Genomic DNA, 25,671 nt, shown 5'->3' on the forward strand with positions numbered 1-25,671 from the left:
GTTGGAGTTCCTTGACGGTGACAGGTTGGGGCCAGTTGTGGATGGTGTTCAGCTTCCTCTGGTCTAGGGCTGGGCGATATGGAGCAAAAAATATATCTCGATATATTTTGCTATATCTCGATATACGATATATATCTCGATATCTTTACAGGAAAAATAACCCCCCAAAAACTACTGCAAAAACAAATATGCCAAATACCACAAAGTCTTTTTTTTATTGACGTGCAAATAGGTAGGCTGTTCATGTAGGAACAAAGTGCTTCTGCGACATTTAAAAAAAAAAAATCCCTGTATACAAAAATAATAATTTACCTGTAAAATAAAGGAAGAAATAATACATATTGCACTATTTTTAATAAACCTGTATAGAAATATCATTACTAATTTTGGCAAAAAAGAAAAAGAAAAAAAAAAGCCATATATCCCCCAAAAACTGCACAACTGTAGAGTAAAACATTAATTAAAAAAAAAGTGATAAAAATGCATCTAAAAATTGACATGATTGTCACAAAATCACACTGTCTGGGGCCTCTGGGGAACTCAGAACAACTGCTAGCATAAAGTTTAAGGTAAAAATAACTGCCATTAAATTACAGTATCTTACTACTATACAATTAGATAAACTGTTCATTCATTACATCACTTTACCTCTGTCTTTATCCACCTTTATCCTCTTCTCTTCTTTTTGGCACTGTATAGCAGAATAGGTAACTTAGGCTAATGCTAATTTATAATGTGTCATGTAAATTCAGCCATCCGTCACAATCAGGAAACTTTCACCGTGTCTAGACCTTGCGCGAGCTGCCAGGCCCGTTTCTACAGGGGAGCATGTTAAGTGTGAGTGCGCCCTCAAACAAAAGCAATGCGGCGAGAGGCGACGCTACACAAAAAATTACCAACAACAACTGATCGCGCGCGCGCTGTTTCTGACGCACTTCAAGCACTCGCTGGGCGGGGAAAAATGTATGTGCCTGACCGGACTCGGGGCACTTGGTTGAATGAGACAACACGCGAGGGGAGGGGGAACAAAAGCAAGGAGGCGGAGGAGGGGGGGGGCGAGCGCGAGCACAGCACAGAGAAGGCAAACAAGCAAATTGCCGAAATCAGAATTAAATATAAACAATATATCGATATATACGATATGTCAAAATCCATATCGAGTTTAAAAAATATCTCGATATATCGTAAATATCGAGATATCGCCCACCCCTACTCTGGTCTATCTGGATACTGTACCTTGTTGGTCGATGATGTACCCGAGGAACAGGACAGATGGTGTGTGGAACTCGCACTTCTCCAACTTGAGATAGAGGTGGTGTTCTCTCAGCTTCTTGAGGACCTGCTGTTCTTGAGGACCCGATGTTCGGCCGGGTTCCGGGAGTAGATCAGGATATCGTCGATGTATATGATGATGAAGCGTTGGAGGTACTCCCGGAACACCTCTTTCATGTAGCCTTGGAATACGGAGGGTGAGTTGGACAGGCCATACGGCATTACCTGGTACTCGTAGTGGCCTGCCGGAGTGATGAACGCCGTCTTCCATTCGTCACCCTCGCGCATCCAAATGAGGTTATAGGTGCTACGCAGGTCCAGCTTAGAGAAGCCCCACGGAGCTGTTCAAATGCGGCAGGGACCAGAGGAAGAGGATAACTGTATTTAGCAGTTAATATCATGCGTTATCATGCATTAAGGGCCCGGTAGTCGATACATGGCCGCAAGCCTCTGTCCTTCTTGGCCACGAAGAAGAAGCTGGATGCGGCAGGGGATGTCGATGGAAGGATGAAACGTTGTTTGAGAGCCTCTTGAATGTACTCTTCCATGGCCTTCTGTTCTGGGATGGACAGTGGGTAGAATTTACTCTTAGCTGGCATCGCCCCAGGCAGCAGGCCGATGGCGCAGTCCCATGGCCGATGAGGTGGTAGACGGGTCGCCAACCGTTTGCTGAATACATCCTGGAACACCCGGTACTCTGGAGGGATTTCTGTTTTACTTTCAGTCTCTGGGCTTTCGATGGAGGTGGAGTTCAACTGGAGACTGGATTAAGATTTTGAGAGATGTCGACAGGTCCGACGTGTAGACGGTTTGATCACAGATGACAGACAGTTCTGGGAGACCAGACAAGGAGTGAAAGGGGCATATGAAGGGTGTGTTGATGAGGGAGTGCAGGTGCAGCGAGTCAGTACTCTGGTGATTTTGAACGAGTGGGCGGATCCTGGTGATAGAGTGATGATTGGGGCTGTGACGGTGTGGCTGACTCTGTGACACACACATGGTTTCTCCATTTTGACCAATATTTTGTTAAATAAACCATGACTTGGTGTAATATGTCATGTGTTGTTGTTCATCTGATGTTGTATTTGCCTAATTTTAAGACATTATGTAAAACCAAAGAATTCAAAAGTGTGTACTTTCTTTTTCACATAAACATTTTTGAAATGCATTCATACATACTTATTTATTTATTTATTTATGTGCATAGTTTCACAAATTTAACTTTGGTTATTTACACACACAAAAAAAATATTTGCAAATAACTTTCAATCTAAGTCGACATTGTCTGCAGACACTAATCTAAAGCCTGCTTTTCTGATTCCTCTAATAGTTAAGGTCTGGATTTGGGTTGCAGAAACTGGTCCTAGACCAACAAACTAATTTTTACAGTGACCTTTATCCTGTCGCAGCAGGCATTGGATTGAATGATATAATTCCACCACAAAGTCTCGAAAAAATCAATAGTATATTTGCATTAACTGTACGCATACACACATCAGCAGTGACAAATACTAGCGCAAAGTACAACACACCATGCTGAATATTTATAGACTCAAAAAACTGATATTTGCAAAAACACAGAGCAGTTTAGCAGCAAAAGTATTAGACTATTAGCACAGTCCATCAAATCTACCTTAATTTGATGAGAGGCGAGTTCAGTTTGACCCAGCTGTTGGAGGTTTAGGCTTCTCTGCAGGGTTCTGACCGTCTGCTACTCCACTGCATGGACAGATGTGACCACAGCATGATCCATAGAGAGACAGCCGACTTTACACATCTCTTTCTGTGTCACACATGCATGGTACATTTTTACTGCTATGACATTCAATGGGTTATATCATGAGGAATAATATTTTCTATGATCTTTAGAGACCTGGTTCAGAGACCAGTTCAGTGTACTCTAAAAACATTCTAGACATACAGTTTAGACTGCAATAATGGCTTGTTTTAACTGTCCGATGTTTTTATGACTAAAAATCATGCCTGATTTTGTCACAAAGAAAATAGTTTTTATTAATATATTTTTACTTTAAAATATTGCACTACATCAAATACTGCACTACATCAGAGAACTTGATACTAGAGAGGCACATGTAGTTAATAAAGGCCTGGTTTCACAGACAGGGTTTAGATTAAGCCAGGATTAGGCCTGAGTTCAATTAGGACATTTAAGTAGCTTTTATAAACATGCCTTGGGGGAAAAAAACATTACTGGTGAGCATCTTGAGACAAAACAATGGTACTCACATATTTTATGATTTGCTTTCAGTTAAAACAACTCAAACATGCATTTTAGTCTGGGACTAGGTTTAAGTCTTGTCTATGAAACCAGGGGAAACCGTGCAGAATATTTCTGCTCTCATCGAAAACTGTCCCTTGCTGATCATCACAAAAAAAAAAAAGGCTCTTTGTTAAATAAACTATCAAAAGCATGAAAACAATTATCTTCTGTCAAAAAAAAAAAAAAAAAAAGAAACAAGGAATTCAAAAACCTCCTTGTAACAGTTTTAGTCCCCACATGAAGCTCTGTGTCTGCATACAAGAGTATTTCACACACAAGCTGTTTTCCCTCAGAAAATCAATTGAACCAGTCAGTTGACAAAGAGGCTGATTATCGACCCTAGTTTGTAGGCAGCATTGCCGTCTCCTCTCCCAGGCCTGTTCTCAACTATTAGCAATCTACCATCTAATAAAGTGCAATGAGGCAAGACACAGCAAGCAGAACTGGAATTAGGACTAATAACTAATATGTCTCGATATCAGGCAAATTATACAACCATTAGGCAGACATGTCTCTTCAGGGAAAATGCACATTATTCTCTTTATTAATAATGCAGTTTGACTTAGAACTATGGGCCAGTGCTAATCTGTCCAAAAAAATTAACATGTCGATAATTCCACATTTCAAGGGAGAAATGGTTTGTGAAATCACCATGGGGGTAATACAAATGTCCTCCATGTGCTTGAATAAAGAAAGACGTATGTTACAGACACTATTAAGAAGAAGTGGATTTCAATATAATTGTATATAAGATTATTTTCCACAATAATAGCACTCAGTGTGAGTCTGTGATTATTTTAACAAGAAGGAAAGACTAGCACCACACTTTTTCCTCCAGTGAACATTTCTCAGAATAGGTTTATTTTTGAAAGCCTATTTCTGTATATGCACAATCTTGACTACAAAAACCTTTTGAACATTTCCACCGCCAGTGGCCAGAAGAAAAAGAAAAAGAAAAAAGAGATACATTCATTTGGCACACACTGATATTTACCAGGGCACGTTGTCACACTAGTAAGCTGTCACAACGAGAGTATTGAGACTGATTTGAAAAGACAACTTTAAAAAAGACTTTTCAGCTAAAATGTAAAAATAAATTCACTTGTTATCCAACAACTGTACAATTATAAATTAACTATAAAAAATAAAAACCAATATGATTATGATGATGATGAATGAGAATTGAGCTAAATAAGCTAAATAATGACAGTTGTCTTCAATATAGTAGAATTGAAATAGTTTCATAATGAATGAACTTAGTTATTGAACTCAATTGAATCAAAATTGAGCTGAATGCTTTGGAAAAAATTCTATATATAACGTGCTATAAAAATGATTTTGACATGACAATGGAATCTTAATTTTATTTAAATTGGAGGACATAATTCAAAGAAAGAAAGAAAGAAATACACTATTAAACCAACATAAAAATTGGACCATTGACGCTATGGGCCCTATCATACAACGCAAGTGTTATTTGCTAGTTTCAGCCCGACTCAGTTATAATTTTCACATCCTGCGCCACATTGTTTAAATAGCAAATGCATTTGCTCCCTTCTGTTCGCCCATGGGCGTGCTGGTCTGAAAATGCGGTGTGTTCAGGCGCATTGTTGGCGCATTGCTATTTTGAGGCAACTGAAATAGACTGCGCCATTGAATATTGAATATATTTTTTGTCATTTAAATGGTGCATTAGTAATATGTGCCTATATGCGGGTGCACAATGTGCGTACACTCTGCTTATTACACACACAGGGACGCACAGCAGCACACAAACTAGCCAAATATTAAAAATAAAAGGATAACAATGTAAAAGAATAATATTGTGTACATAAAGATATGGTGGAATCCGGCTTGTCCCATAGGATGGTCTGCTTGCGTGCTTTAACCTTGCAAACCAGCATATCCGTTTGCTCTCTGGAGAAGCGTTTAGTCTTTCCGCTTGCAAATTCCGCCATGTAAATAGCGAATCCGCCATGGTGCGAGCACAACTGGTTTTTAAAGGGAATGGGAGATGAGACTCTTATTGGTTCTTTGCTAAGAACGAAGTAAAAAGAAGTTAGAAATACCTCTGCAGCGATATAGCTACTGTTAAAAAAACATTCACACGTCGCCCATGCTGCTGAATTGAAAAAAAACCTGATGTGGATATATTTGCACCATGCATTTATGATAGTTTGATTATAAAGTATGTTTGAGACTATATAGATCTGGCTATGTGAGTGAATTAATCCCTTTTCTTTGCATGACACATTGACATTACAGTACAGAATAGCACTTTCGGCATTATCCTGAACATTGTACAAGCATTCGTTTCATGTGTCATAGAACAGAAGAGAGGATCTCGGGAGCGTGCGTATTATCAAATAATTTTGAATTTCCCGTCCCAAATCCTTCACATAAAAATCAGCCTAAAGACTCTCAAACTAGAAAGTCAGGGAAGGTCTCGATTTTTAAGCTGTTGATAATAAAAAGTGATTAATGCATGCAAATTCTTACATATAGCCACTTTAAGACTGCTTTTTCCATTCTATAGACCTGTAATGTATTTCAAAAGAGAATGAAGATGGGAAAATGGATAGCCTGCATGTGTCATGAAAGGTTCACTCCGGTACATTCATGAGGTTTCATGAGGCTTTGAAGCAAGAACAAAAGTCTGTGGACATCCGCTTTTGATCAAAACCAAGATGTCAAAAGCTGATCTCAAATAACCTTTCAAACTTTGCACCCAAAAGTTTCATCCAAGTCCCTTCAAGTTTACAGCCACAGAACTGGCAAATGTCTGTCCCTTTAGATTCTCAGGAATAAGCTGCACAAGCAACCAGGGAATTAAATCATTTATTGTTTAGCACATCAAAGGCAAAGAAGGGAGGAACTGAAAGAGGGAGGAGAGAAATAGAGAGGAAAAGAGAAAAACAAGAGAAATGAGAAGAGAGACATGCTTTGAATGCACATGTTTCTGCTTATGCAGCATGTAAACTGCAGCAGTGACTCCAGTGACTCCCCAACCGCACAGCCCTTCAGAGATCTGAGCCAAAGTCCTAGTTATTTATGGTGCAGTGAGAAACAATAATGTCTCTGATGCACTCGCCCGATTTAAACCTCCAGTTAAGACCATGATCCATTAGCTATCATTGCTTGAAATTTCAAGCAAATAAAAGATTTTCAGCATAACCAAGTGCAAACTTTTCATTTGTGCTGTATTTTAATCACAAAGTGAGTGTCTCTGCAAGTACCTTCTAAGATCAACGGACAGACAAAACTCTTAACTACACCACCTAGACCCAAAAACCATCCACACTGACAGCCGTTCAAAGTTTATGTGGATTCTGATGAAATAACATTTATTGACTCCAAATATGTAAAATATTTGTCAATCTTCAAATATCTATCTACCAGAAAGAAATTAAACAAAACAATGCAATTATATTTGAGCTATATTTCATTATAAACCATATTTAGTTGTATATTTACACTATGAAATTATATTTAATGCTATAATTGTGTGTGTGTGTGTGTATATATATATATAAATTGTATATTAGTATAAATTATATATATATATATAAACAATTATTTCCTTATTAATTTATGTTAAAGTATACAAATATATTAATGTTTGTATAGTATTATTCTCCATTACTTTACCAGCAATTTAAACAACAATACTTCTATAATGCATGGCACAGCCAAAACAACAACAACAACAACAACAATAACAAAAGAAAACATTGGTAACTGTCAAAAAAAAAAAAAAAAACTCATAAAAACTGTGAATGGTGAATGGATTACATGAGATGGAAATTGTCTGGCCCAAGAAATGCACATTGCATAATGTCCAGAATGCCGCTGAAATAATTTACATGCAGAGCAAATTGGGGTTATGGACAAAATTTTAGCAGTGTTAACTGGGTTTTACTTACTGGGTTATAGCTTTTACTTTATAATCATATAAAATGTAAGGTCATGTAAATGTGTTATTTTATCATGCAATGCATAATCAGTGTACAACAACACAAACATTCATTTGCAATCCCTCAGGACTATACTGTTGAAATCATAAATTTCAGGCCATTATACTCTCAACTGGATATTTCTGTCAAACAGTAATCAAATCACAGCATGTTTAAAACCAGAGAGTGATGACTGCGCATATTTGGTTGGATTATGAGACCATATGGTGCGCTACTTTCTTTCTGTGTTCTCTCTTTCTTCCCCTCATATCAGAAACAAGGTTTTCAGGTTCGTAACCCATTTAGGTATTGTAGGATCTACCTTGGAGACTGACATCAAACTCAGAAACATGGACTCTCAGGAGGAGGCTAACTCGAACAGATGAGCACTGCATCACGGCATACACACGGCAAGAGCGAGTCAACCTGCAGTACTGACACTACACATCTCCTGCTTACTGCATCCCCTCGCAAGCAATGGCCATTATCAAAATGAAACATGACACACACTGAAAGAAACACATGCACTGTTTGGTGTTCTCCACTCCAGTATACCGAGGAGCCACAAATTGATCAGTGCACTCACAGTAGAATTGTATCGCTGGCAATTTTGGGTCCACTAAATCACACAAAATGCATTTCCACCCAAAAGTATTTTGACATTTCAGCCACACTTAAATGTATGCTGTCACTGCTTTAAAAAAATAAATACAAATCAAACCTTCACAGGCACACTTTGAGAACATTTCATAAAAAGAAGCTATTTTGTTTCAATTTGTAAAATGCATATACTGTTCAAAATTAAGATGAAGTACTTTGACTAGAACTATCAAGTTAATATGTGAACGTCGGAGCCACCCTGATCGCGAATCATAAATATTCAACATGTTTTGAAGATCCCCCTGATGTGTGGGGGGAACCGCGACGACAAACGCGCACCTACTCTCACCTACGACAGAAGACGGAAGCATAACAACCGCAGTCATGGCGCAGCACAGAGTAAAATGGATATGGACATCAGAGATGGAGAATCAACTTGTCGATTTGTGGCAATGTTTTGCCAAAAGTATTCCAACTATCATAGCAATTTCTTCCTGCCTATCGTCTGCCATGTTTATTCTGAAATCTCGAGAGATTTTGCAAGATTTTCCGTGTTCACAGTCGGGACTATGGTTGAAAATCTGTTTGTGTGTTGTGTGTTGTCTTCTTCACATCGCGGCACACCACAGACTATAGGAGCAAAACTGTTAAATCTAGGATCTGTTGTCCTCCTGTTTGTGGTCTCTCGCATTTTCTTTTGGTGTGGCCCCAGCATAACCGACAAGAACAGAAACCAAAACAGACAGACAATGTGACAATATATATATATATATATATATAGTCTGTGAAAGACGTAGGACCATAAAATGTTCATCTAAGATGTTTGGTCCGAATGCAACGATACAATGTCCTACCTGCCTGTCAGCATATGTGTTTCCATATCTCCAGACATCACACGTCATCAGCATGTTTCATGCTATGCAAAGTTAGACAGACGTCAGTCATTGAGCACCGCAACTGAAACAGCAGCAACCTTTTACAGTTCCTCCTGAACCAAGACAACGAGCTTATGCTGCGTTCACGCCATAACTACTGTAATTTGGAAGAGATAACGTTATAATTGGAGTGGTTCGTGACTCGAATTTATACATTTCAATGACAACACTATCAACGCCGAAATTAATCTGCAGAAGTCAGGTGGTAAAGGTCAGTGCTCTTTAAGTTGTTTATGTTCATTATTATTGTAATGTGCTTTAGGACATGAGGTAGTTTAACTCCGTCTCTTTCTCGTGACGCATTTGTTTGCTCTTTGCTTACATTTTCGTATTGCTTTAAATGCATTTCTTTAGAAATGATTAACTCTCACAAGTGCACCAGTCCTCCTTCACTGCTACACTCCCTCACTCACACTCACAGACTACACTTCCCACCATCTCTCCCTGGTTCTCATCTTCAGCATTCAGCCATCACCCGCACCTACCACTGATCATTCCCTCATCAAGACACACACATAAGCACACACCTCGTCTTGGTCGCGTCACATATACCGGATATTCACCTGACTACTTACCTGCATTCCTGGTTCCCTCCGTATGCTTCATTATCCTTGTTCGCTCAGCAGCCTGGGGATCCTCTTCTGTCCTGGAACCTGCATCTAAAAGAGACATTGTTATTATTGAGCTAAGTTACATATTTGGATACTTAATATTGCCTCACGCTCCTGAGTTGTGTTCCTTTGAAGCTTCCTCATTAAAGCCTTGTTTTGATTCATCCTAGCATGTGTTTTCCTCAGTTGTGACATGAACATTTCATTCTGTTTTTTTCTGTTATCAGCTCCATATTGTTAATATGATGAGCTACATCTCTGTGATTTTGAGGGCAACTGACTGTATACATCCACATCTTTTTTTTTTTCATTTTGAAATTGAAAACAGTTCTTTTAAGTTTTAATAATATTTCACAATATTACTGTTTAACTGTTTTTAATTGAATAAATGCAGCCTAGGTGAGAATTCTGAGAGACTTCTTTCAAAACCACTAAACATATGATTGTATTATTATAATATCTATATTGTTAATTTGATGAACTACACCCATGTGAATTTGAGGGAACTGACTTCAAACATCCACATAAATCAATTTGACATAAGGTGGTTAAAAAAGGCAAAATGGCTCAGAAAATGATTAAAAATGAATGTACAAAATATCAAGCTATTCCTCCCATAAATTAATCAATGTCAAATGCTTCTGTTTTATTATTAAAACTCAATCTATCAGTGCTGACATTAAGCGACAGTGTTATCATTTACATTTCTCCCTCTAACATCCAAATAACACCAGTAAATATTTATTTTTATTTTTGTTGCGGTTGACAAAATGCTGTGGTCCTTTCTAATTAATGTCAGTCAGTATTCAGCCAATGAAAGTGTCTGGAAACCGGGAGATGTTTGCAGAGGGTTAATATCAGCTTTGAGAAGATAATGAAGAATTATGAGGCACTTCATCCCAATACCCATACCCATCCACATCCGCTTTTAATTAACTGTCAGGATTCAGCAATGATTAGGAAGAAGAATTGAAACCTTACGCATCAACTACCATCCCATTGAAGACTCCTAAACCTGGGAACAAAATTATTTACTGTGTGTATATACTCCAGGGCTTTGGGATTGGAATGTTTTCTTTGCTGTTTTTGATGTATTTTCTATTTAAACAAAAAGTTAAAGGTGTGTTAGGCAATTTCGGAGAAGCTAGAAATAGCAAGCAAGCTTTGAAAGCATGAGATCCCACCCTCGCTTCAGAGCGCTCTTCAAAGCCAAGCCTCGTCCAAAAGACATGAACGTGTACAGCAGAGTCAGCAAAGCATGACAAGAGACGGCGTTAAATTACCACATGTCTCAAAGCACATAACATTACGCTAATAATTAAAGTAAACATCTTATAGAGCTCTGACTTGTACCACTTGACTGCTGCACTGGCAGTAAATATTCACTACACACATAGCACTGTTTAAAAAAATGTGGGGTAATTATTTTTTATTTTTTTAAAGAAAATAATACTTTTATTCAGCAATGACTCTTGATCATTCTTGTGATTCATTGTTTAATTAATTCGTTCCACCTGTTGATTTCCTTCCTGCGTATTTACACCCGGTGTTTGATCTGTTTATTGTCCGATCTTATCTGTGTATTATGGTTGTTCTTTTGCTTTGCATAACATCCTGAAACTGAGACTGGAGTAATGATACTGAAAATTCTGTTTTGCCATCACAGAAATAAATTGCATTTTAAAATATATTCAAATTTAATATTTTAATGTGCAAAAAGAATGTGAGAGAAAAAAGGTGAAATGAGGAAATCAGAGGGAGGGAATACACCCTGGCAGAGGAGCTGGCACTTGCCAGCAATCAGGGGCGAGCCATGATGGATGGCGTCCAGAGTGCTGCCTCCTCCAAACAGAGCTCTTTGATTTAGGGTATGTGTACGTGAGTTCATATTTATTAACTGTGATGTGAGTCCATATGGCTGAGTGTATGTGCCATAAATAGTTGAGGGAAATTCAGCAGGCCACGGCAAAGCAGGTAAAAGGTAATTCACTGATAAACTAAATAAAAAGTAGGTAATATAAGTTATGCAGTCTTAAAGGGGTCAATTAAGAAATACAATTTTCCTTGAGCTTTTTACATATAAGAGGTCATCATACTTAGAATATCCTGTAAGTTTCAGAACTGAAAACTTCCTTGTTAGTTCAAAAACAGCTTTTATTGAAACCCACACCGATTACTACTCATTGTGGAATGTGCCTGTGAAAGACCGCCTCTGCAGAAGATCAACGCCCACTTCTGCATTGTTACCACTGTAGCCCTGCCCACAGATTCACACATGACAAGTATGCTAACACTAGCTCAAGCAACTAAGCTATAAACATGCCTTTGAAGAGTGCTAAATGTTGTGCAGTGCCAGGTTGTGGAAAAACACGGTCGCTGCGAAACCTTCCTTCTGACGCTGGATTTGCAGAGAGACTAAAATTTTGTCCTATCAGTTACATAATTTTTTTAATCACATTAGAAAAAGTTTAGGGAAAGTTGTTAGCCGAGTAGCATTTTTACTTTAGGAAAGTAAGGGGTCCCTGGGTCGGATAAGGTTGATAACCCCTGTATTATGTGATTATACTCAAGCTTCCCTTCAACCTGAAGGTTCTTCTTCCTAAATGTTCCTAAGAAAAGGAAAACCGGTAGTGCATGAATTCCTGCAAGGAATTTACAGCTCAGTCCTGTCTTTGTACAAGCCCATGTCAGTCTGTGTTATTTCCCAGTCTAAAATGTACTTTAACCAGTCTGTTATTTATTCAGGTGAAAACAGATTTTGTCAGGAGGGCTCAGTATAAAAGGACACTGGAGCTGGACTATGAGATTAAGGATCTTAAAACAAGTAAGAAAAGAATTAAATTAGAAACTGAGCAGTTGGAACATCAGAGGTCATATGCTTATTGAATCAAGCAAAGTTTTAGTTTGAAGTAAATTAATTACTTAAGGCTGCTTTCTTTCATCAATGTGAAAATCAATAAAAATGTACTGATATTCCAAATAGGTCTCTAAATATGCTTTCATGCTTTTCACATATTGTGTTATGGCATTTCTGACTACTTTGCCAGCTGAGTGGCCTGATGCAATGGTGGGGTCAAACCTCATAGCTGGGGAGTTGGTAGTGTGAACGCTCTTTTATTGTGATACAGTGAGTCATTGTGCATGATTTATCTCTCGGCAATATTTGTTATGCAGAAACTAACCAAGTTCCCTTTCGAGGGAACTCGAACTGTGTTGAATGACACTTTGGGGGAACGCCCCTAAGCGTAGCGCCTCGGAAGCATGAATGAAACTAAGCCAATTCTGATTGGTGTTGCGTCATGACGTAATGTGTGACGGCATATGCGGAAGCTACAAAAGGACACCGGCACACAACAGAGATAGCTTTCTGTTCTTCAGCAAAGCACTCTCTGTCTCTTGTCTGTCTTATTTGGTGTTGTATTGTCTCAGATCACAAGCACATATATATTATAATGGCGAGCACAAGCAGTTACAGGAGGTGTGTGCATCCCTGCCCACATTATATTACGGGTGGGGACACACACCAAATGTGTGTACACTGTTTGGGAGCGCAGCACGCACGGGCAGCTCTCGAGGGGGCTGCTTGCGAGGATTGCGAGAGATTAACAATCCGTGTGCTGTGCTCCCGCCTGGCCATTTTCAACGAGGATGGCCAGGCTCGCGAGCCCCGTGGTGCGGGTGTTTCATTTTTTCCCCGTGGTGCTCTTCATGGGGCTCGCAGATAGATCTGGCGGGGGATCCCGAGACTGCCGAGGCACGTTCTCGTGATTCATCCGCCAGTTCCGATGCTCTCCCTCCTCGCGCGGAAGCCCGCTCTGCGGCTTCTTCCGCACAAGTGGAGAGCCTGATGCTTGAGCTGTCTGCTTCCGAGGAAGTAGACGTGCTCAGCATCGAAGGCGGGGATTTTGGGGATGACTCGCCACCCCATGTCCCCGCATATGAGGAGCTGGTGGAAGTTGTCTCTCGTGCAGTGGCCCGTCTTAACATCAGTTGGCCACATGAGAGGCAGGAAGCGCTAGTAAAAAGCAAGTTGGACTTCCTGCAGCACAGAGAGCAACCTCATCATCGGGGTTTACCGTTCTTTCCCGATTTACACAACTCGTCTCGCGTGTCCAACCCCCCTGTGTTAAACTACAGTAATATCTTGGGGGCGCGAGAGAACGGTTATGGGATGATGCCTCGGGTGGAACAGCCGCTTGCCACCTATTTAGCCCCCGAGTCCGCATCATCCCTAAAAACCCCGGTGCTGCCCACTAAACCATGCCGTGATACATCATCGTTAGTGGGCAGGGCTTATATGGCTGCGGGTTGGGCTGGCGCTAGTCTGCACACAATGGCAGTACTTCAAGCGTACCAGGCCGACCTTTTTAAGGATGAGGACGAGGGTCCAACTCCGGGGGAGCAATCGAGGTCGCCTCCTCCGGGGGGAGCAATCGAGGTTACAGGAGCCCACAGGAAATCGATGTCGACTTCCCGCCTAAAATGGAATGTTTTCACCGCATGGTGCAGAGAGCGTGAGGTGTATCCAGTTAACTGCCCTGTGGCTTCAGTGCTGGAGTTCCTCCAAGATCGCTTCTCGGCTGGTCTTACCCCGTCCACTCTCAAGGTGTACGTGGCTGCCATTTCGGCTTTCCACGCTCCTCTGAGTGATGGGCCTCTGGGGAGACAGCAGTTGGTCGTACGTTTCCTCCGTGGGGCTTGGAGGATGAGACCTGCGGCTCGTACCAGGGTTCCCACTTGGGACCTGGCGGTGGTTCTCGAAGGGTTGGTTGAGGCCCCCTTCGAACCACTGGAGTCGGCTGAGGCCAAGAACCTTTCCCTAAAGGTGGCTTTCTTGTTGGCCATTACTTCTCTGAGGAGGGTAGGAGATCTCCAGGCGCTCTCTATATCCAACGGGTGCCTGGAGTTTGCTCCAGGCAACATCAAAGTCATCCTACATCCTATTTGCCCAAGGTGCCATATAATGTGGCACGGCCTACGGTTCTGCAGGCTTTTCATCCTCCACCTCACGTGACGGCGGATGAGGAGAGACTTCACCTGCTCTGCCCTGTCAGAGCTCTCAAAATATATATCCAGAGGTCCTCCTCATGGCGGAAGTCAGACCAGTTGTTAGTGTGTTTCGGGTCGCCCAAGAAGGGGCTTCCCGCTTCCAAACAGACCATTAGCAACTGGATTGTCCAAGCTATATCTATGGCCTACCAGGTGCACAATTTGCCTTCACCTCTGGCCGTGAGGGCTCACTCTACCAGAGGCATGGCGTCCTCTAGAGCCCTCCTCTCAGGGGCCCCGATCCAGGAAGTCTGCGATGCAGCAGGATGGGCCACCCCTCACACTTTTATTAGATTTTACAGCCTGGACATTCCATCGACACCTGGCACCCTTGTGCTCTCGTCCTAAGTGTGCCTGTGTGCACAGTGTGAAAATCCATGGATTTTCATGGATTTGCAGGGAATGCATAAACTGATCAAATATACAAATAAAGCATAATATCTTGAATGCAGCGAAAGTCACTTTGGATAAAAACATCTGCCAAGTGCTTAAATGTAAAGACATATACTAGTTGACACACTTTTCAATCCAGTGAAAATTTCTCAGGACAGAAATAATACAATTTCAAAAACATATTTATATAAATAGGAATTTTATAGTAACTTTTATATATTCAAGCAGCCAAAGCTTATTATAAGTGTATATATATATATATAATTATTTATATTTGTTAGCAAAAATTAAAGTTACTTTTCTCTGATTAGCAATTCATGTAAATTCCCTTTCCTGTCATTCCAGTTTAACATCCTGTGCCAATTCAGCTCAAGTTCCAACTAAATCTGAGCCAATTCAGATTTGTGTCCAAGCCTGTCGAAGGGGGTTAAATGTCACGCATAAGGTCAGCATTGATGAGATGAAGGCTAAGGTCAATACAACCAGGACTCTTGGAACTGGGTCGACTTGCTAAATCGCAAATTCCAACACCGCACACACATACATAATTGAGCCCTCTATTAAGATCTAATCAGCATAATGGCTACATTTATAAAGCCCAAATCCACAGTCTGTATGTCCAGCACATTTACTATTCTTCTGCTAATGAGAACACCTCTGTGCTGCCCAATAAGCGATTATCAAACATATCCATGCATCCAGCACTACATTAGACATCTGTAGATTATAGACCTCTAATCTTTTTGAAAATATTTCAAAAGGGACGCACTGTGGCAGGATAATTACATTTATCTTTTACGTTCTCATCTTCCAGAAACCCAGTGCTTGGAGGGGGTTGAAACAACATAAAAAAACCTTTATCCTCCTCTGGTTTAGCCACTTGTTTGAGAAGAGCGTATCAAACGGAACATTAAATGGGCTGTATTTACTATTCATTAAAAGACTCCCTGTGTCTCTAGCTGTGGTGGTGGTGAATGTGGGAAGAATTCAGCCAGACAAACCAGATCAACCATGATCAGACACACATGGCATGCTGGGACTGAATCTCAAACATCTGCTTTCCAATTTATGCTAATATTAGAGTTCCATGTCTCACACTCACAGTACACCACATGCTGGAATGGAAATCTGATAAAGTACTATGTTTAAAGGTGGGGTAAGCGACATTTGAAAAATGCTGTTTGGAAGTTAGTTGGACTGACACACGAACAAACAACAAGAAACGTGTGTAGCCAGTCAGCATTAGTATGATGACAGTTGAGGACAGCTGAGGACACTTAGGCCCCGTTTACACGATGGGAAAACGCAGATATTTCCCTGCGTTTTGGCCTGTCATTTACACGAAAACGCCGTTTTTATCCCAGAAAACGATTATTTCTAAAAACTCCGGCCAAAGTGGAGATTTCTGAAAACGCCGGTTATGTGTTGCCGTGTCAACTGAGAGAAACGGGGTTTTAGGTTCTCAAACGTCACATTATGCGCCAGAAAATGCTTACGTCATGTGAGCGCCCTATGTTTAGAGTTTGTTTGGCTACTATTTGATCATGGATGCTGTTAAGGTGGTACTCATTTTTACTTTTGTGCAAACGGTTTTGGCCTGTTTGCATTTGCTTCGCTGTCTGTCCACACAAACGAATCTCGCGCCATGTCTGTTGTTTTGAAAGGAACTGGAAGTCGCTCGTGCTATTCGTTGTTGTCGATTTTGAGGATTCTGATTGGCTTGCATGGCTTTATCCTTCTCCCTACACTGCCGCCCATAGGTTTGGCATAATTATTATGTTGCTCGACGGCGTATTTATGCGGGTTGATGTAAACGACAACTTTTTTGAAAACGATGTTGTGTGCACGATGTTATTTTTGAAAACGGAGGGGGAGAAATATTCGTTTCTCTAAATACCCGGCTATGTGTAAATGTGGCCTTAGGGAACGTGGTGTTTCAGAGCAGGGTGGTTAGGATTGAGTTTAGGCGAGTTTTGGAGGCGGAGCAAGGAAGAGGGGGGTGTGTTTGTTTGGGTTGATTTCAAATATCAACAATGTCCAACAGCGTTTTTGAAATATCGCTTATCCCACCTCAAATATTCACAGATGATTAAAATAATCTAATAGAGTAAACTGGGACTAGTTGTCATTTAGGGGCAGATTTACTAAAGAGGGCAAATGGGAGACAGGGCAAACAGCGACGATGGGAGTGGAAAGTTCTGCGCGTGATCTACTGACGACACACAAATTAAGGAACACAGACCTAGTGCTGGGCGGTATACCGGTTCATACCGAATACTGGTGTTTATTTTTGTTATGATATGAATTTTTAAAATACCGCAATACCGATGTATGTCGCTTTAATAATGATCGGAACGCGGCACGACACTGTTTGAGAGGGTCCTCCTTTTTCTCTGTTGCACTGTAGTGATGCACGTGTAAGCGTGACTTTGAAGATGGATAGGTTAAACTATAATTGATAGCTGTCAAATTATATTACAGTGTTTACCATACATTGGTTCACAATATCAACACAGCCTTTTGGAAAATCTATTTGTGGTTGGCATTGACATCGTTGAATAAACATGAGCACTGCTCATACGTTTCAAAATCAAAACGCGGCGTGGGTGTTTTTATATTAATGTATCTGAAGTGAACTGACGGTCTTTAGAAAAGTTTCTTTGTTATTACGATTGAATCTTTCTTTATCTTTCCTGATAAAGCAGCGTTTATGAGCGTTGCTGCTTTGTGTACAGCGTTACTGGGGAAACCGCTATTTCTGCCGCTCCTAAAGCGCCTCCTGCTGGCACCTCTTTATAAACAGCCTTGCAAACCTGTAATAATACTAGTGTGGATTTTTTTGCTACAATATTCACTCATGACAGTAAAATAGGGCATTCTAAGTCAATCTACTGCAGCATTTCCTCTCTCACTCAGTGAAAAATGTGTTTTACACCCAGTCATGCTTGGAAAAAAAGAAATACCGTCATATACCGTGAAACCGGTGTAATTTAGAAAAATACAGTGATGTGGATTTTTGGTCATACCGCCCAGCACTACACAGACCTAATCATTTCCATAATGACCAACGCAATCTACCAGGTAGCATTTGGTTTAAGACATGCTTTTTTTGGGCGGTAAATAATGGCGCGAACACCAGCGTAAACCTTAGTATATCACCTTGCGTGAATCAAGTTGCGATCTGATTGGTTGAATTGTACAGGATGTCCGGAACATAGATATCATATAATAAAGGCTAGATGTCTCATGCGCGCTGCTGGCCAATGGAGGTCGACGTCCGCACACGGCGGCCATCTTACCACAGGGTGCTCGCTCACTCGTAACATGGTGCATGTACTTTTAACCCTTTCACTCGTAAGTTTAAAATATTCTGGCTGACCCCCCAGCGTGAGTTTTTCAAGGCGACCGTTATTTAGAATGTGTCACTTTATGGTTTCCATGGTGACGCACGTCATTGCTTGTCACGTGACACACCGCAGCAACAACAGAGCTGAATGAATGATGATCTGCTTTTATGCCATTTTCCCTTTTTTATTCAAAATATTCACAAATTTGTTAGATATGGCATGAAATATCTGATATTCCGATTGTCAAATATATGCAAGTGGAAGTGTTTTGTTGTTTAATCACCTTTATAACGATCGCGTTAGTTCAGCTGTATGCGCGATGGGCGCCGCCATCTTAGTTTGTGATGCAGACGTAGTTCAGAGAATCGGATCTGTTGGATTTTATACAACACGTGAATTCATCCACTTCTCCCGAAATACATAAAAGTAAGTGGCTGGTGAACTGGGAGAAGAATAGAGTAAACTTTAAAGTTACTTACACAATGTGTATCTGATATGAATAAAACGTGTCTAATTATAATCGAAAGGATTATTATTGCCTCTTCCTTTGACATCAGTGTGTATTTTACAAACTCTAAATGTATTGTTTTTTTAGTACTTATATGTCTGAAACCTAAAATAAACATTATGTGGTTGAAAACACTGAAACGTTGTGATATATGACAGCACTGAGCGCGCCTGTCTCTGGCTCAGCGCCAGCCAACGCGCGAAAGCAAATTTGAATTTAGCAGTTGATCACGTCATGTACTGACTGTTCTAATCACACCGGTGTGATCGTCCGCTCCAGGGACCAGCTTAGACTGATCACACCGGTGTGATCGTACGTGCGAAAGGGTTAAATAACCATAACCTGCTCAATTTTCTACCGATTTTCAAACGGTTTGGTTTGTTATAAACGTCAGAGATGTAGTTATGATGCTGCATACATATGAATAATTATAACAATGGACTTCCATATGAAAGAATTATAGCCACTTTAATAACGTTTGTAAGAAACCAAACCGTTTGTAAATCCGTCAAGATTTCAGCGAGATAAGAGGATTTGTGTGCGTGCTGATCATTCACCTTAATTCACAGCTTCCCTGTGGTAAGATGGCCGCCGGTGATGCCGGAAGTGACTCCGCCTTAAAGTCCGCGTAAACCGGAAGTTGCAAACGATTTTTCTCCAGTGTTGTGACGTATTTCCCAGTGAAAAGGAATATTGAACAGAGGGCAGGGTTTTACTCTAGCGCTCCTCCTCTCCATCTCTCGCTCATTACAGACTAACGATTTGAGGGGAGTGGTTAAGCGTTTCCCAAACCAAGCCATCAAACCTACGTCATCAGAGAAGGAACGCCATTCCAGACCGGAAGTAACTTTTCAAACTTTGATTAAAGATTACGACGGCAAACAATTTTTTTCTGTGTTTTAACTTGCACGGATTAATTGTTCACCACAAGACTAGTAATATGTGCTAACAAAGTAAATAGGGTCAATTTTGATTTCAGTTGGACTTTAAGACATCTAGCCTTTATATGGATATCTATGGTCTGGAAGATGTGTGTGTTGCGTTCTTTAGTGTTTTCAGTCAAACATCCTATTGGGCAGTCCTTGGCCAAGAAAAGCTGTAATAGATTTTCTTAATGAACTATTTTTCTGAAGTACAATCATAAAAACTCAAATCAATATTTAATGTGCATATTGGCGTGTAATAATTTGTGTTCATTTAGTTAATTTTTGCTGTTTCATAATGGTTTTCTCTGTACATTTTGCTGAAAAGGTATTACTGTACATCCTACACTGAACAAAACATGTTACAGAAACTATTTTCACTCAGAAATTTGAAATAACAAATAATATACTGAATGAAATGTGAAATTCTGAAGTAGAAAGACTGAAATTATATTTTCTTCTAAAACGCACTAATTTGCTTAAAACTACGAACAATATTTTTTACAATGTGTAATACACTTTTAATCGTTTTTTCTTTAAATAATATACTGAATGAAATGTGAAATTCTGAAGTAGAAAGACTGAAATTATATTTTCTTCTAAAACGCACTAATTTGCTTAAAACTACGAACAATATTTTTTACAATGTGTAATACACTTTTAATCGTTTTTTCTTTAAACTGTATTTCATTAAGTATTTATAAAGTGTTTTTTTTTTTTAAGGTATTACATCATTGTCAGTAAAAAGCAAGTTCCTATTGCAGTGTGACAATATGCATTTCCATAATGTATCATACTATATGTATATTTTTTTATGGCCAATAACGGTGGAAATATTCAATATTGTTTTTGTAGCCAATGCTTTAAGGTTCGTGCCCGCAAGGAAATTGACTTTAAAAAAATAACCTTACCTTGAGAAATATTCACTGAAGTGTGACAACTAGTCCCGGCCTTCACTATATCATATACATTGCATAGAAGAAAATGTCTAAAAATAGAAGCATCAGCTCTGTGGTTATAGGTATACCATTATAGCAAACTCAGGGTATCCTTAGACAAATGCTATTTTTAAAGTTGTAGCCATACATATAAATTAAATATTTACCATAAACATAATGTACATTCAGCATCAATGTGAATCCATATCAACCTCCTCATACTGAGCAACCTTCTGCAACTGTTGGGTTTGGAGCGGCAGAACAGATTTCGCCTCAGGTCACACTACAGCCAAGGACAGTTTTGACATCTTTACAAAACCTGCTATTCATCAAATGGAGACGGGACAGGACAGTTTTTGTCTCCAACCCTGTTTCACTGGCCGTGAGTTCCAGACCGTCATCAGTAGCTCCTCTAATGTGCACAGCATCCATTAGAGACGGTGTGCTCTGCTAATAATGCGCATCAGGGTTGATATATTCGAATGGGGAGTTAAAGCCATTGAGTCTCTCTCCATGTGAGAAAAACAGGCCACTGCAATGACACTTCAACCACAGACAGACGGCTGAGATGCGGTCTATTAGAGACACTTCAGATATTCAATAACAGCGATGGACATGGATGAGAGAGAGCAAAACAAGCACGCAAAAATATATATGTGAAAACTGGGAGATGGGTTTTTAATGCTTCTGAAATGGTGGATGTGTTTTATGGATAGCACACACACAAAGTAAGAGAAATGTAGTTTCTGCAGGGTGATGCATGACATTGCTCAAATAACGCTTTCCATTGGATCCACAAACACTGCAGATCACAATCAGCATTTCTGCAAATGATTGCTGTATATTTCAAGTACTGTAGCCTGAGTCCAATGCCATTCATCAAAACCAAAAAAAAAAAAAAAAAAAGGAAAACACACAAAACCAACATATACTCATCCTGGGGCCGGCTGCAAAAACATAAACATAGTTATTAACTGACTAATAGAAATTAAATTAAAGATACACATGTACCTTTGTCCATAATTAACAAAAAAGTAAATGATGAGTCAATGCATCCTCAGTCCTTCTTCCAAAACGTGTATTTGTCCTACCCGGATTCACTATAGCAAGCCTATTATTAGTGTTTCGAAGTGTTTTAGAACTGTCGGGATGGTTTTCACAGAACAACTTGACCAGCCCAAAAACACGTCATTTTACTGATGACTGCTTCTCAAATCTCGAAGTTTAAAGTGGGATTTGCAAAACATTGCTCTTGATAGATGGGTCAGTACCGTTTATTTGGACCAGCTTGCTCCTCAGATTCACAACCTGAAAGTATGACTAATTATTGATGTATATATTTTCTACTGGGGTGTTCAAAATATGTAGTTTTGTGTTTTATATAGTGTAAGTTTCCGGCTAACCAGCTAACTCACGTTACTACTGTCTTACTGAAATAGTTTTGCAAATCAGCTGTGTGCCACTATTACCTAAAATTGTGTCCATTAATGCAGTTTGTTCTTACTACTTTGAGTAAAGATAAAGGATGGAGCAAGATTTGTTTCGCAAACTTTAATGTTACATCAGTCCATCAGTGCTCGGCTATGCACCAATATAGATATAGTTGGAGAGATTTAGAGAGAGTGATTCATCCGACGAGTCGTTTGAGAATCATTGAACAATGTGATGATGTGCAATGTATATTATGAGAAAATTAAACTCTTTTTTTGACCTTTGGTGCATGTAAACCTGTTAGGAGACCTCCAAAACAAAATTAGGAACCTTTAAAATAGCATAATAATGGCACTTTAAAACATATCAGTGTTTCTAATTAGTCAAAACAACAACAAATATTGGACTTACATGTTCAAATGACATTATTTTTGGATTTCCATGTGTTCACAGGTGCAGCAAATTATAATCATCTGCACAGTCACGCAGAGCCGAAACACAACAAAAACAATGTTTTGGGCCAAAAGTTACAGTGTACCATTAAAACTTTAACTGAAATTAAAATGAAAACAGAAACTATAAAAATAAAATCTAATTCAGCATTTTTAATAAGACTATAATAGTACATTGATTATACTAAAATAACACCGAGGAGTGTTATTCAAGTGATATTTAAGAGAAAAGGTTACGAAACAAAAGGGGGCCCACCACCAAGTGTTCCATGTTCCATGTTAAATTTTCATACACATATCAATACCAAAGTGTTTTTTTTTTTGTTTTTTTTGGTAGCTAGTGATTTCAGTGAAAAAAGACCTAGATTTCATGTGGATCTACATTTGATCTGGGTTTGTAAACAGAATTTTCTTTTGAACAGAATTAAACGAATTGCATCCCCTCATTTCTGCTGCCTCTCCACATTAACAGACTAAAGCAGATTTTTCCTGCTACAGAAGTGCTGACCGCTGCTGATGGACACTGAGCCTGCTTTCATCAACACATGCAGTTTGTGTGCTGTTATTAAACAGCTAAAGCAGCTTTAAATGCATGCAAGCACACACACACACACACATACATACACTAATGCTGTCATCAGAGAGGCTTTACTACCCAAATGGAGTTTGAAGTTCGAGGAGAAACTCTTCAAAAAAGTCCTTCCTTGTCACACCCTGCCTAATATGGTTTGGTGGTCTTAGGTGGTTTAAGGTGGTCTAGACGGTCTTCCAGCCTGGTGTTCAGCCAGTTGTCAAGTGCTCAAAATGGAACCTTTCCACTGAACAATAGGTTCTATAGTGGAAAAAGGTTATTCAGATAGCCTAATTTAAATATTTTAATTGAAAAGTTATTTGGGAAACCCCAAATGATTATTCTATGGCATTATGCAAACCCCACTTTGGAAACTTGGTTACACTTTATTTCGATAGTCCACATTAAACAGTACTTTGTATTAACTAGGTAACTTTGCAACTACATATCAACTACCAGTCATTAGAATATAAGAGACTGTCTGCTTAAAGGGGTCCTATAATGTCCTTTTCACAAGATGTCAAATAAGTCTCTGGTGTCCTCAGAGTGTGTGAAGTTTTAGCTCAAAATACCCCACAAATATTTTTTTGAGGGTGAGCAAAAACACGCTGTTTCTGTGTGTGTCCCTTTAAATGGAAATGAGCTGCTGCTCCCGGAACAAAGGTTGGAGCTTCAACTGCTATTACTGTACCTCTCACAGACATGCACTGAAAATGTAAAAAAAAACTTTATGTTTAAACCGGAGTCGGATGAAGATGGACAGACTCAAGAAGAAGTGACAACATGTAGAATGCAACAAGACATTTCTGAATGGTAAGTTGATGAATTTATGTAGCTGATGTGTTGTTAACCATCTTCTAGTCATTGATTGGCATATTCTGTCATGATCCTCGAGGCCTGGGTTTATGTAAATTTTAGGGGTTAGTGATGTCACTTACCCATGAATAAGCTCATTGTAGTCCCTACCAGCCGTTAGTTGTAGTCCTTAAAAAGCGATTTCTGTAAAAGCAAATATCTCCCTTTGCTTTGAACTTTGAACATCGTAACTTTGCAGATGTTGTTTATGCTCAAACAGCAACATTACACACTAACTAAAGTAAAAAAAAAAAACACCCCTTTATTATCTGATAACACTTTATTTTGATGCTCCCCAACAAACATTCTACTGACTGACTATAAATAACTTTGCAAGTACATTTTGAAATTCTACTAACCCTAACCATAACAGTCTACTCTAATTCGAGTTAGTTGACATGTAGTTGCAAAGTTACTGATAGGTCAGCCCGATCTCATGAGAGTGCGTATCTATACCACAAATTTAATTTCTCGTGCCATTTATACGCCAAAAAAAGTTTTCGTGTGCATATGATACGCACTTTATCCGTGTGGGGTCAGCCCTATGTTCCCACAGCCCCATGTTCCCACAGCTCTATGTTCCCACAGCCCTATGTTCCCACATTTCTAAGAATTTTTTTTTTTTTTTACGATTTGTCTAAACCCCAGTTACGGGTAGGTTTAGGGGTGGGGTCAGGGGTAGGCCATTTGTGGGAACATAGGGCTGTGGGAACATAGACATGATCCCATGCGTGTAGTACGCATGCACTCTACACCCCTAATCCTACTCAAGGGGTTTACAGTGCGTTGCATATGCACACAAGAACCATGTTTGGCGTATAAATGGCACAAGAAATAAAATGTGTGGTATAGATACGCACTTTCATGAGATCGTGTTGGATAGTTAGTAGAATGTCTGAAGTGGACTATCGAAATTAGGTGTAGCAGGAAACTTTAAGGTTTAATCTTTTTTTTTTTTTTTTTGACAGGTGATGTTCTTCATCTCAACCTCTGCAGTTCATTAACACACAAGTCTATATGCAGATCTAACCTACCTCATTAACAAAAGCCTCTGTCCTTTCTTGTTACATCCATGGAATCATACCTAATTTATAATGATTCTTTTATGCACAAACTGCCAAATGCTCTAGTGAATGTACAATGATATACAGCGTCATTAATGAAGGTCTTAACCTACACGTCCGAGTTTGTTTCTGTGCTGTAATAAGGCCGGTGCAGCAACTGCTGAGCTTTTACCTTAAAGGAGGAGCACATTAATGATGGAGGACCGCAGAGGAACGCTGCATTCGCTCTCCTGCTGCTCTGCTCTCCCAAAATGTCAGCGTGTTAGATGGGGCTTTGATAAAGTTTACGCTACATCCTGTTTTTATGCGCGTGGCTTTTTTCCAACATTAAATGTCATCTCTGACACGCAAATAAAACGTGCGATTTTTAATATCTGGTGGCTCCCTTCATCTGAAAAGCACTTTGAACCCAGCAGTGAGAGTGTGTTTTTGGGACGCCACCGTAGGCTGATTGGACACCCGCGTGTTGTTTCCACAGCACCGCTGAG

This window comes from Rutilus rutilus (assembly GCF_951802725.1).
Source record: "Rutilus rutilus genome assembly, chromosome: 20".
NCBI classification, from domain to species: Eukaryota; Metazoa; Chordata; class Actinopteri; order Cypriniformes; family Leuciscidae; genus Rutilus; species Rutilus rutilus.